At 44.0% G+C, this 14,566-nt stretch overlaps 1 long non-coding RNA gene across 1 annotated transcript; it reads left to right on the forward strand.

Moving 5' to 3' along the window:
* The first annotated feature begins 10,450 nt into the window (after window positions 1–10,450).
* LOC118914363 (uncharacterized) lies at window positions 10,451–13,364 on the forward strand. Its single transcript, XR_005025584.2, has 4 exons — window positions 10,451–10,867; window positions 11,307–11,364; window positions 11,574–11,710; window positions 12,444–13,364. It is a non-coding gene; the product is annotated as an uncharacterized LOC118914363 (long non-coding RNA).
* Window positions 13,365–14,566: the final 1,202 nt, after the last annotated feature.

A 14,566-nucleotide genomic window follows, 5' to 3' on the forward strand; every position in this document is an offset into this window, starting at 1 on the left:
CAGGTCCAGTGCTCAATCCCCAGAGGAATAGCCTAAGCACCCATGTGTGCCTCAGCACCCTCATCGAACATGAGGGCAGTGGACACAAGTGAGCATTGCCCATATCTAAAACTTTATGATTAGTGTGAAAACCAGAGAGAAATGCTGGAGATGAATTATTATACTGAAATTCTCATGTATGGATTCCCAAGTACTGTCAGGATGGGGCTGACGGTCCCTGACTGGCAGCTGACCCATAGCATGGTGTTGCCAGGTGAGCTTAATCAAAAGACTACCAATTTATTTAACTTCTATGAGCCAGCATATGCATTAGTCGTTAAGGCTTCAAAAACACATAAATAATCGTTCCTGTCCCTAATCAAATTGTGATGCTGTTTGTAGATGAGAACATCACCTGGAGTTACACTGGTCTGTAGTGGAAATAAAAAGGATACCTTCAAGCAAAAGGACCCAGGGACTTTAAATTTAATTCACTGACTGTATTTGTTTCCTATAGTTGCTCTAACAAGTTAACACAAACCGAGTGGTTTAAGCATCACCAGCTCTTTCCCTCACAGTTTCAGAGGTCTGAGTTAAGCTAGGTCTCCATGGGGCAGAGATCAATGTGCTAGTAGGGCTGTGTTCCTTTCTGGAAGCTTTGGAGAGAATTCATTTTCTTTCCCTGCTTCTGGAGCCTGTCTGGGTTCCTTGGCTCCTGACCCTCTTCCACATTTAAAGCCAGCAAATATGCTTCATATCACATCACTCTGACACTCACTGTTCCAACACCCTCTTTCCCTTTTAAGGACCCTCGTGTTTGCCTCGGGCCCACCCAGATAATTTAGGGAGAGTCTCCTATCTCAAGGTCAGCATATGAGCAACCTTAATTCCATCTGCAGCCTTAATTCCCCCTCGTCATGCACCATAACAGTCACAGGATCCCGGGGTTGGGATGTGGACATCTTTGCGAGGCTATTATTCTGTCTATCACACTGGTGGAATTATAAATATTGACTTTCTATTTAGCTGTCATGAGCAATTCCAGTTAATCACACTCATGCCGCGGTCCCTTAAGGACATGCATCTAGTTCTATAATTTTGAAGTCCCTACAGTTTGATAGGAGCTTTGAGAATTCATCCAGGACACAGTAGAGGACTGGATTAGAACATCTCTAGCATCGCTTTTGTGCAAGCTGTGAACCGTATTTTCCTCATCCATTTTTAATTCTAGTTCATGCTCACCATCTGTTGCTTCGTTATGTACGACTGACTCCAAGGGAAGGGTGTGTTATTAGCACCAGCTGTTCGCTGCAGATCCTGGCTCATCGATTCCCTTCCAGGACGCCAAGGGCTTCCACACTCTAATACTAATTCAGAGGTCTGGGATGGTATCATTACCAAGAACACTGGGAAACCTTTTTTTACTAAGACAATATTGCTGTTAAAACTCATTCATGCATTTCAATATTAAATATAATACTCACCTCCAAATAGGATGATGCTAAGAAATGATGACAACTAATTATTCCACATTGCTCTAGGAGAGTGACTCCTAATCAGAAAATTTCTGAATTATTTTTCCAGATTCTCACTTTCAAAATCAAATCCAATAGTTTAGACCTAATAGGACCTGAGGGTAAAGAATACAGTCAGAGCCTTGGGGGCCTTATCACATCATCCTTAAGAAGAAAAATAAAACTGAATTGTTCTTTTCAAACAAGAAACATCATAGCCTCCAGATCTGACTTCAGTGTTAGTAATGCTGGGACTAGAAGCCAAGAATCCTGATTCTTTCATTCTTTCATAGTTTTAAAGTAGATCTGCAGAGTGGCTTCCACCCTAAAGTCCTATTATGATTAAAGTCACATTGCAGAAACCCATGTCAGTGCTTTTCTCTTTTGAAAATAACATTTGACATCTTTTGACTGTGAAAGAAATGCTTGTTCGATTGTAGTCATGTTAGCCTTAAAGCCAGTTATAACATTTAAAGAAGAATTAAAATAACTCCCTTGCTTGCTTATGGTTAAGTTGTGTTGTATTTCTCTCTGTTTGGTAATAACCTCTTCTCAGAAGCTATGAAAGGAACCAGCATTTCTTAGCACCCTCCTTTTTTCCTGCCCTTTATCATTCAACCAGCCTTATTTGACAAACTTACTTACAAATCTTACATGTAATTCTCTCACGTTTGAATCAGCAGGTGTTCTCCTGAACATGGGTGGGCCTCATCCAATCAGTCAAAGGCCTGAATAGAACAAAAAAGCCTGAATAGAACCAAAAAGCAGACTCTTGGGTGAGTCAGAGGGAATTTCCTCCCGCCTGACTCCCTTCCGATAAGACGTTGGTTTTTCCTGCCTTCACACTCCGGCTGAAACATCAGCTCCTCTCGGGTGCCGAGCTGTTCAGCCTTCCCACTGGAACTACGTATCCTATGGTTCTGTTTCTCTGGAGAACTCTGACTACTACGAGTTTTACAGAGTTTTGGTAATATTACAATGTAGGTGGCTAGGGGCGGGGACTCAGGAGGTGGCTCTGGAGGGCCCAGAAAGGAATACATGAGAATGACATTACAAGGCAAAGGATGCAGAACTTAGTGACTGAGTAACTGACTGACTGGGCAAGGGTGAGAGGGGGAGCGAGGCTTACTGGGTACCTGTTCAGCCCGGTTTTCCTAGAAAGTAGAGGCCTGAGGCAAAACTGCCCCCGCTTTATCTGGCTGTGCATTCTCAGAGTCGGGAAAATGGAAAGGAACACAGGAGGCAGGAAAATCGCAAGGGGCGGCCACAGGTGTCCTCAGTCTCATGGGGCTTTTCTAGAAAGGTGCTACTGAATCCCTGACCTGCAACTATCTCACGGATGGAGGGGACAATGAAGTTGATTTTATCTGCCAGCTGCTCTCTCATCTCCTCTTGGTCCAAGTTCATCCCAAGGGCATCAGTTCACCTGCAGTGAGACAGCTGTGGGGAGGCCAGATCCCAGGAGGGCTGAGGGAGTGTCCAGGGCCGGCGTGCGCCTGGCGGCCAGTGCCAGAGAGCAGCTCCCTGCTGTCATGCGCCTCCGGGCGCGGCCGAGTGAGCTGGGGCAGAGGCTCAGGGGCCACGCTGTGCTGTGTCTCCTCAGGCTTGAGTAGCAACAAGAGAAAAGGCGAAGAAGAGGTCAGAGGCGACCAGCGAGGGGCACGGGACAAGGTGTGTGGGGGCTGCCTCTCAAGCTCCTGGGGACTGGGGGTGACGGGCTAAGCAGGTGGTGTTCTCAGGACCGACTTCTGCTGTGGCAGAATTTGTGCTCAACAAGCCTCTTTCCAGGGAAGAGCAAAGCCTCACGGAGAGCAGGTGCTCGGCCTGAAGGGACATCAGGCGGCTATGGGCCGGTCAGTCGGGGGGAGCATGAGACTGGGTCTGGAAGGGTCGGCTCCTGAGAGAATGATGGTCCCGTGGACCCGGGCAGGAAAGTCCTACGGAGGAACTGACATTTCCCAAAAAACAAAACTGCATCATTTGGCTTTTCACAGTTAAGTGTGATCCTGCGATGATATCCTGCAGCAGGTGCCAAAGAATCATAAACCAATGGGAAATTAATGCTGGCAGGGACTTTAGAGGCCGCTGGGTGAATATTCCTTAGTGGAGAGGTAGTGAAGGGTTAGAGACCTTTAACGATCCTGCGGCTGCCACGATGTAAGTTAGTGACCGAAGTGGGGGAGACGATGAGCCCCTTCCCCTCAGGCTGTCGCTGTGGACCCGCTAGCCACCGGGGAGGCCCCGGGAACCTGCGATCTCGCCGCTGAACTCCGCTGACAGCGGGCTTCCCCCTTTCACCTTTTGGGTGGGAATGGTGAACCCCGTGGCCCTGCCCCCCTCTCAGCTCTGCTGTTCTCACGCGCTTTGATGAACTCCGGAGGGCGGTATGCTTGGAGGAACAGATTTAGGAGCTTTGAGAATGTTTAAGACCCCCACGATCAGAGACTCCGCTGCGGTCACGGAAACATGCTGGAGCCAGGTGCTCACCCCGAGGCCCCAGGAAGCTGGGGAGCTGCGAAGCAGGGCCGGGGGGCTCGCGCCCCGGAAGATGGCACCCTGGGCCAGGACACGGGAAGTCTCAGGGGGAAGCTGGCACAGGACGGAGAGGTCAGGGATCAGACGTCATTGCACATCCTGGTCTGTGGTGTGGGACGGGGAGAAACCGTGACGGGAACCCACCGAGCCGTGGGGGGCGAGGTGGGAGGGGAACGGGAGCCCCCGGCGGCTGGAGAGAGAGCGGAGGCCGAGAGGGGCTGCGCCGAAGAAGCGCCTGATGCCACAGACGCCAAGGAGATGGAGAAATAGCCACGAGATGTGGCAACAGAATCTTTATATTGAAAGACTTCAAGGGCGGTGGATAAAAGCTTGAGGGGTGAATTGTTTTTAAGGAAATGAGCAAAAAAGGGGAGAAAATACTGAGTCCAGTTGAATTTCGAGATACCAGGGTCAGAGAGAAGGTGTGCGGGACCAGGGCTGAGGGAAAGAAGCAGGAAGGGAACATTTGGGAAGGATGATGTATCTGAAGGAAGGAGGCCCCTAAAGAGGCGGCCCTGAGCGGAGATGGGGGGATGCTTCTGGCAAGAAGGGCGTCCTACCCTCTGAATGGGGAGCGCAGGATGCGCAGGAGCCCGCGAGGCAGGGAAGCCGGAGGCCTGCGGTCCAGGGATGACCTGAGTGGACGCAGGTGGCTGCTCCATGTTCTGGTCCACGTGGAGGCCAGGCCCACGCTGCGCGGCTGGACTGAGATGCTGAGGACCGGGGAGAAAGGCCCAGGAGGCTCTGCAGAGAGGTGTCAGGGAGGCGGCAGGGGACAGGGAGCCGCGCCGAGGGGCCAGGCCACAGCAGACGGCTCCACGCAGGCAGAGGATGCCCTGGCCCTCCTCCTCTGGTGATTTGTGGTTCAAGGTTTGGGGGCAGAGAGTAGAACAGTGGAAAGGAGGTCTCCCCAGGCTGGGGTGGCAGGACTGACAGTTAGAGGGCACAAGGTGTCTGGGGCTCTAATGCAGGCAGCTTGGAGCTGCTGCGTCACGTTTCAGGTGCAATGGTCAGGCGATGGAGTCATAACGGTGCTGATGATCCAGGCGAAGCAGAGGGATGAAGGCGCTGGCCCTCATGCCAGGGGAGGAGCAAGGTCAGAGGTACAAGAGAGCAGGAAGGGCAGGTCAGAAGGTCCTGGCTGGAGGGCGGGAGGGGAGGGTGGGAAGAGGAGGCGGAGAGAGCGGTGCATGTAGGTGACAGACCCCTGGCCTGGGGAGCTCCCGTGCTAGTGGGGGCGTCATCGATAAACCACACCCCGAATGAATGAGTCATCTACTTAACAGAAAGGAACAGCAGAGAAGGGGACAGAGTGGGGGAGCCTGGGACGGCAAGGGGACGGGATGTACGCAGGGTGGGTCTCATCGAGAGGCATCATTGCAGTAAAAATTGCTGGGGTGAAAGAGTGAGCTGTGAGCATCCCAGGGAAGAACGCTCTAGGAGGAGGAGACAGCTAAGGCAGCGGCTCTGAGTGGGAGCATGGTGTGCATGAGGGGCGCGGTGAGGCTGTCCTCCCCGGTTCACTGCGTTGTGCTGTTGGACCTGTGTATTTTCTGAGCTGTGGATCTGGGAAGCCCGGTTTTTATGTCATGGCAGAGATCGGGATGGTCACTCTGCTCCAAACTCCTTCCCTCTGTGTGGGGGCTGTACGCACGGGTCATTTTTGTGCATTCTCTTAAAATGTAGGAGTCCACTCTGCAGGCATTTGCTGCTTAAGTTCTGGCTGTGGGAAAATCATTTCCCCTCCAGTCTGCTCCTAAACCAGAGTAAAGAACTCAGAAATGGAGCAGATGCAACTTTCCTTCCTCCCTCTGGGATTTGAGTATTTGGGAGGGTGGATCCCAATCTATGTAAAATGTTTCACTAGGACTTGAAGCTTTTACTGGATGGTCAAGGGGCACAGAGCAGCTTATGACTGATAGAGTCGTCTGGAAGATCTTAGGAACAAAATGTATTCTTAGTAGCTGATACAAGAATTCTTCTAAGGAAAAAATCCAGCTTTATTGATTAAATGCCTAGATCGATAAGCCCTCCAGAATTCTTAGGTTTTGACAAAGACTTGGACTCTGAGGCTATGAAATTGGGGGTTTGAGTGAACAGGGTTTGTCCCTCCAGGAGCCTTTAGCTTGGATCTGGGTGATACAGGAATTATGGATGCAGTTAAAGGTGGAAAAGATACTGTTGACACAGGTTGTTTGCTAGTTATAAGATTATTCACATTCTATTAAGCATTTTGACATATTCAAACCTGACATGGAATTATTCCTAAAGCACAAGAACTGTTGGATAAATATTTCCTGTGTATCTGTAATAACAAGGCACAAAATAACTTACAGAGATCACAACAAGCTTTTTTAATCAACAGTTTTAATCCCAGGAACGAGTTGCAAAATAACATTCCTTACAGGAATGCTCTGTTTACTTTATCATTCTGGCAAATAAATAATTGGAAATGGAGTTCGAGGAAATTTATAACCAAGAGACAAGGACAAAGCTCAGACGCCAGGGTGTGAATGACAGTGTTATTTGGTGAGGTTCCCTGGTATTTATGTAGTCATTTACTTATTTGTTTTGAGGAGCTCAGCTGAAATGTTTAATTTATCAAATCAAAGTGAACTCTCCAAGATGTTCATATAAACAATAGAGAAACCCCACCGTCTAAAATGAGCTCCTGCCTACATATAATTAGGAACTGACACTATAATTTTCCTCACCATATTGCTCATGAAGTGAGAATCCGATCATTTCTACTCATCAATGAGTGTACTGTGCAGGATATTTGGTAATATAAATGCTCTGAACCCGAGGAACATTGCTACTTCTTGCTCATCCACCATGTAGGTTAGGATGACAGCTTGGAAGTCGGATGGGTTTGCAGCCTCCCTGGGATTTAGCAAGAAAGAGAGAGAAGAGAAGAGAAAGCGGTATAAATATCTCAGGCTGAACAACCTGATTAAAGGCAGAAAGCAAAACACTAAGCCAACCACCACTCGGAATCCTGGGTATTCAGGAGAAAACGTTCAGATGTACACAATGTAAATGAAGAAAAGCTATTGATTACATCAGAGTAGAAGGGATTCATTTGTAATGTTATCCCTGTCTGGAAACTGGATTGTGGTGGTGGTTCTGATGAGCAGGTACAGAGTACAAAGGGTGGACAAAGTTTAGTCCATTTATTTATCGAAAGAGGATCTCAGGGAAGAAGTGGGAAGGATTCTCATCTAAGTGAACCTGAACTCCCAAGGAAGTGCAACGAATATGTCTAGAATGCTTCTGCTAGAAATCAGGGCTCTGACAGTAGGAATGAATTTCCTAATGAAATACCATCTTTAAATGATCTGGTCAGTATTCATCTGCAGTTACCCCCAGGCTACAATTCTGGGCCACCACCCTGGTGAAGAGAGTTATGCAATTCTAGTTGCCTTAATTGAATATTGAAGACAAAGGCAGTTAATTGTCCAAATCCTCAAGTGTTTTCAACCATCTTATAAATCTGGGTCATGGGAATTACCTTAGTCATGCCACATAACCAGGAAGAAAATGTGCATCAGGAAAATACTTTGAGATTCGTTGACCTCAACATTGTGCAAGTTAATTAGAAATTGGCCATTTGCATGTGACATAGCTGCATGGTGAGAGGGTAGGAATATTTCTTTAGCAGAGCCACATGTGTGCGTGTGCACGAAAGTAGCTCTTGTTCTTTTTCTGTGTCACAAAGATACTGAAAATGTGCTTGTAATTCGTAATGCCCGATGGGAAAGCTGCAGGCACCTGTCCTCCTCAGGCAGCTTGTGTTCCAAGAGCTTGTCTGCCCCTCTTCCTTTCATGGCAGGCAGATACAATACATGGTGCAAATCCAAGTCATTTATTTGCTTTCTATCTTCTCTTCTGCTTCTTACTCCTCTTTTCTCCCCCCCACGGAGTTATGTTGATGATCACAGACCTCACATCTCTTTCCCTTTCAATTCTTAAATGAATATTTGTTACAGAGAAAACACAGAAAACAATTGTTCATCTTCTGCAACCTATGTTTTCTGGGAGTCGTCAGACATTATGCTCAGTCCCAGGCTGTTGTGACTCTGAGGTCTACCTGGGTGACCAGAGAGGGCTGCTCCTTCTATGGGGCTTTTCCAGAAACACCGACACGTTTGATCCTATGTGAGACGAAATGCAAAAAAGCAGGAATAATTGCAGCTTTGTTTCTAGGTTGAAAGAGAGAACTTTGGGTTCTAGGAACAAGGAAACTTGGAATGGAAATAACTACTATAAACTTGACCTTATCAATAATACAGAGATTTCCCAAGCTATACATTTCTTTATTTTGACCTATAAATTAAGATCCTCACCTAGTTTTAACCTGAGTGGTTTCTATTCCAAATTATAGAAGATAAAATATTAGGTAAATATCTCCCTATTCCTAAATATCTCTCTATTCCATTGTTACCAACTGGAGGAATGCAACAGCCTTTAATCTGCTGATTTCATTTTTATTGTTGTTTCCCTTTTTTTTTTTCCCATGTAGCAGAGAGAATTATTTTTAAAAATGTTCAGTGGTGTCATGTCATACCACTCCCCTGATTAAACCCTTCAGTGGGTTCCAGGGCTTGTGTCTCAAAGCACTCAGTGTGGCCTGATAGACCTTTTCTCAATCCAGTGTCATTATTAATGTAACCTGCTTATTTGCATAATATCTGCCTTTTATTTTAAACTATTAGCCTTTTGAGGACACGGACCATATAAATTTATCCATTCGTTATTTTTTATTCACAGAGCATGAACAAGATGGTTCTTTGACCACATGGAAAGGGGGGAAAAATCACACAGGTAATAACTTAAAGTGTAATATAATTTTAGAGAAAATAATGCCATGAAGTGTCTGGCCGGGAAGTCAGTCTGAGGGATGGGATTAGGTCAGAAAAGAATTTACCGTGTAAGTGATAAGTAAGCTGAAACCTAAAAGATGAACAGAAGCTAACCAGGCGGTGCAGAGAGCCAAGGATGTCTCTGGAAGAGGTGAGAGATGCTGAAGAATTATATTGTGGTGCTTGTAATATGGTGCAGCAGTGATGGCACTTGGTGTGTGAGCTGAGAAGCAGAAAAGGAGGCTAGACTGTTGGGAAGGACAGTAGGAGCCATCAGCTCTGCAGAGCATCAGGAAGCCATTAAGGAGTCATAAACAAGGATTCTGAGGGTCACAGTAACACATTCCAGCACTTGGACTTCCTTATGGAGAATGACCTGGGGCAAGAATGGGGGTAAACAAGTTAGAGGACAGTTTCAGTAACCCAGGCAAGCAGCTTGGGTGACTTGGAGTAAGACAGAGGGAAGGTACCAGGAAGAAGAGGCAAATCTGAGCGATTATTAGGCGGCAGGTCAAGCAAGGTCAGTTTTTTGACTGAATGTGAGAGTGGAGAGAAGAGTCGGGCACCTCTGAGGTTTCTAGCTTGGGCTGTAGGGGCCTCCGAGGAGAAGCCATTGAGAGGGGGGTGAAGATGAGGTCTGGGTATAACGAGCTTGAACGGCCCAGAAGCAGTGTGCACGTGAGTCTGAGGATCCACAGAGAAATCTGGCACAAAGATTAGAGATTTACAGCCATGGAGGCCCATAAAGTCACCCATGGTGCCAGGTAGGAAGAGAAGGTGGCCTGGGATTAAACCTTGAGGAACTATTTCATATTTAAAGGGCAAGCAGCAGAAGAGGACCTTAAAAAAGCCTGAGAGCAAAAGAAGGTAGAATTATGGAAGCCACTGGAAGAAAGTATTGTAAGGGAGGGGTGGTCAAGTGCTGAAAAGTCTTCAGTGGATCCATCAAAAAGAAACTGACTTGTCAGAAATTAATGCAGTGGTTTCAGGAGCGCGCTAGGTCAGAAAGCTGGATGGTGGGGGATGCAAAGGAATGGGGATTAAAGTAGGGGATGTTTATAAGGTGCTTAGTCACTGAGGAAGAGAGGTGGAGGGATAGCTGGGAGCACATCAGTAATTTTTTGTTAAATACAGGAGATGCTCAAACATGCTACATACTCATAAAGAACATGAATAGAAAGTGACCGGTAGGAAACATCAAAGTAATTAAAGAAAATGTTCAAATCTTTGTATCGTAGAGTACATACAGTTTCCTAGTATGTAGGTAAAATCAAACGTCAGGAAATTTGCTAATGTAAATTACAACAGGATTCTATTTTCATTCGGTTTCTATTTGCTGTCAAACATTGTACAAGATTTAAGTTAAGCCAGATATTTATTTGACTCATAATTTCCTTAATATAAACTTAGTTTGGATTTTATTATTTACAAGATGTTTGAAATCGGGCTTTTTGGAGCATATCCATCCATTTGTTATGTATTTCATGGCAAAAGTCTTCAATTTTCTGAATAACAGTATTGAGCATTATGATAAACAGCCAAAGGGTGCAAAGCTATGTAAATGTCTTGTTCTGGGTAAAGTAAAAATGTCTGTGGTATAAACTAGTCAGATATGTTACACTAATAAGAGCAAAATTAGTCTTGACACATTTCTGGCAGCTCTAGAAAAATATGAGATATGTTCTCTACCACACATGAAGAATTGCCTCAGAGCAACAAAGGGTATCATTGTTGAGTCTAGAAAGGGCAGGAATGTGCTGTACTTGGACAGACCCTGCCTTTTTTCCAGTTGGACCAGAGTGGAAACCTCACTGACTCTCCTGGTTGAGCCAATTCAGAGACTCAGGGGCTGTCTGCAAGCTCAGATGGGAGAGGGAGGGGCCCCCAGTGCATGACCCAGGAGGTCACAGGTGCCACAGAAGTATGCGTCTGGCGAAGGCTTTGCATGTGAATAAACACTGACCAGCTCTGTATGAGGTGAGTAGAGAGAGACTGTAGAGAACTCTCATGGGCATTATTGGAAAGAAAAATAATTTCTCTTCCTATAAATAAAGCTGTGGAGTTATTCCAGAAAATAACATGGGAAATGCAAGGGTTGATTGCTAGTCAAACAGAAACTTTTGATTAAGCGTTTGGGAAGTTTGAAATGGACAGAAAGTTCAAGGCAGCTACGATCAACTACAGCCCCTGGGCTACAGAGACTGCCCCCGTTTTTGTTTATAAAGTTTTATTAGAACACAGCTTCCCCGATTTGTTTACATCTTGTCTGTAGCTGCGGCAGAGTTTAATCGCTGGGACAGAGAGACTTTATGGGTGACGGAGCTGAAATCATTTACTATTTGGCTCCTTAGAAAAAGTTGGCCAGCCCCTGAGTTTAGTGAATCAGTGTAAAATTTAAAAAATTTTCTCTCCATAGGTTCCTCCTTTTCATCCCACCTATGAAAATATGCTGAAGAAAACAGGAAAGGCAAATGGTTTGATTTATAAGTCGTGTACATATGCTTAAAGGCTTAATGACCTTTCTGTTCTGATCTGAGGGGAAACTGATGGGAAACAATAGAAGGAAGGGGAGGGTGTAAAGGTCAAAGCGACAGTGAAATAGCTAGGGGGACATCGATTCCTAGGGTTCATTGTACTTCCAAAGACTTTTTCCCAATTTTAATATCATTTCAATTCTTGTCAGATAACTCAGAGATGTAGTGTTTGAAGGGCTTAAAAATACATCAAATCAAATGGGATTCATTCTGCGTCACTCTCTTGCTCTCATCAGGTGTTGATTTCTTGGTAAGGAAAAAATAACACCTAAAGGGAGAAAACAAGGTGTGTACCGAAATGACTTTTCTTTACTTCATAGTAGTGAAATTAAATCGAAACTCTCCAAACAAAAACTAGCATGCTATTTCCTGGGGCTATCTCATTTCCACACTTCTCAGGAATTTTTTCTGCATTAGATAAAAAAATACCCTTGACCTAGCAATTCCTTTTGTTCAAAATCATCCTAAATAAATGACTAAATATATAGACAAATATTTAGAGACAGAACATATAATAAAAAATTCCTCATAACAAATAAATGTGAAATATCTCTAAATGGCCAATAATAGAGGACTTGGTTAAATTACAGAATATGTATTAAATGGTCTACTCACAGCCATTGAATGATATGTAAACAAATATCTCTTAACATGGAATATGTTCATAATCTCATCTAAGTGATGCAAGCAGGGTAAAACACGATATGTACGTTTTGGTACAATTTTTATTTCAAGTTGTCCCTTTATGCCTATATCCCAGTTCTTAATTTTAAAGTTCTTAATTTTTTATATGGTCTGATTTAAAAATGTACAAATAAAAGTTTTAATTATGATTTTACAATGAAATTATAGATTAAATGTTCAAAAAACTGTATATTCTCATTTTTCCTAAGCAAATGAGCTTTCTTTTTATATTACATTATGCTACATTTACTAAAGCAGTTGCCCAATAATTAAATGTAGAAATAAAATAACAGTATATTTCAGCTTCAACTGCATAGTTTTGGTTCATTACATAGATTTTTCACTTGAAATATTTATGGAGATACTTTGAAAAGTTTCTGAATGTGAAAGGGACGATCCATCTGAATTAGATGAACTTGAGTAAAAAATCGACAAATAGACATCTCTTGATCTTCACAGTCCTGACGGGGAAAGGACCGAGGGCATTGAACGATACGAACTTTGAAGTTCATTTCTAGTCTCGTAATTCACGTGTGCCTGAAGATGTGGACCTCAGGTGTTAATTTACTTCACATCAAAGACTGGTTCTAGAAGTCTATAGATTCTGGTTTAAATAAAATATGGTGATTAAAAAATTCAATCTTACAAATGGAGAATCCAGTTTAGAGGTGATCATTTGCCAACAAATAGATTAGATGAGCTTGTAAAGGTTGCTTTCTGGTTCTTCAGTTCACAGTGTTTTGGTGAAGTGGATGACGCTTCACACACCACAGGTGGGGTCAAAGCCACGACTCTAGGGCTTCCTTTTGAAAGGATCAAATCCATGTTTACATAACTGATTTTTCCATTATGCTTTATTGGATCACTTATTTATTGGTATAAATAGTCAAGTTAAAAATTTTAATGCACATACAACTAATCAACTTGTACAACAACCTGAAATTGTTTTCTCACCAGATAGTCTAATTTCAGGGTCCTGAATGACTGGACTTTAGATGAGAGGGATGTGGGCTTCACCAGCTTTTGTAAACTTTAGGGGCATGATGCTGTAACATGTGGTGGGGAAAAGATCTCAGTTTCATCATTTCCTCTTAAACCTAAACTTAAACATATTTTGCTTTCCCTAGAATTACATATAGCAGTTACTTTGGAAGTTTTTGTAATGGAACATTTTAGGAATATAAATATAATATTCTGGAAATATAATGACCTACTATGAGTATTCACATTTTTTAGGGAATTACTATTTCCCAAAAGATAGTAGGTACACTGAGCTGCCATTATGAATCTTGAATGCCCCGGAACATGTTAGCAGCTGCTCTTTTTGAGAGAGGGGATTCAACTCAGAATAAATTGTCAACAAAAGGAACATGGACTTGTATGGGTTTGATTTTATATATTTCATATATGAAATAAGCTTCTTTTAAGACAAAAGGGGAGTCAAATAGCTGACTTGCTAGTTATATTTGAAAAACTTGGGAAGAGGATATAAGAAACTAAAATTTTAATGCAAAAGAAAGCATTGGAGTGGTTCCTAAGAACATACCGGTATTCACTCTTTAGATTACCACCTTCAATCGACATCAGCATTCCAAACCACTACAGTTAATTTTGTTCATAAAGCCTTCCATCATTAACCGTAAAGCTACCAAAGATTCACACGACTGGGGATCCAGTTCGGTATTTTAGGCTTTTGGTATGTCGTGAAGTGATAGAAATTTATTTTGTTGGTAGGCTGCCTTTCTTCAAATAATTTTATTAAAAATCACTGAATTACTGCTGGGGCTGGATTTTAAGGCTACATTTCTGACCCATTTTCCTGTGGGATCTGGCATTTGGGCACTAAAGTGAACCACCACGTATTTTTTTAAATGTGAGAAGTGTACTCTGAAGGAATTTTTGACATTCAACAAAAGTATCTTTTCTTATTGTTACTACAAAATATTTCACATGAGATGGTGAATAAACAAGGGCAGCCAATTTCCTTTTCCTGAATTCATCTCCTGAGAGGCCACAAAGTGAGAGGGTGGTAGGTAGATCTGAAAATGTACAATGAAATCAGTGTGTATTCATTTGGGAAGGCAGACGCGCCCAGTGCGTGTGTGAAATCGAAGCCTAGGATGGGAGAGGAGGTGGCGCCGTAGATGACAGGGTGAGATGAAGACTTCAGGTCGGACTCTTTTATTTCCGACCCTTGCTCTGGGGGCAGAGTACTGCCTGTCATTGCTTTTACGGCTGGAGACCGGAGCCAGCTGTGTCACGGAACCCCACAGGCAGGCTGCTGGGGCTCCGAGCAGATTCTCTTCTTTCCTTCCCACATCTGCCACACTCCGTGGGTGAGTTTCCAGTGAAAGAGGAATATCTTGGAATCTATGGAGAAGAACAGGAGTTGGGGTAGGGGAGTGACTCACATTAACAGGAAATGGAAATGCGTGGAATAACCACCCTCAAGAAATAA

The sequence above is a fragment of the Manis pentadactyla genome, chromosome 1 (genome assembly GCF_030020395.1).
Source record: "Manis pentadactyla isolate mManPen7 chromosome 1, mManPen7.hap1, whole genome shotgun sequence".
NCBI classification, from domain to species: domain Eukaryota; kingdom Metazoa; phylum Chordata; class Mammalia; order Pholidota; family Manidae; genus Manis; species Manis pentadactyla.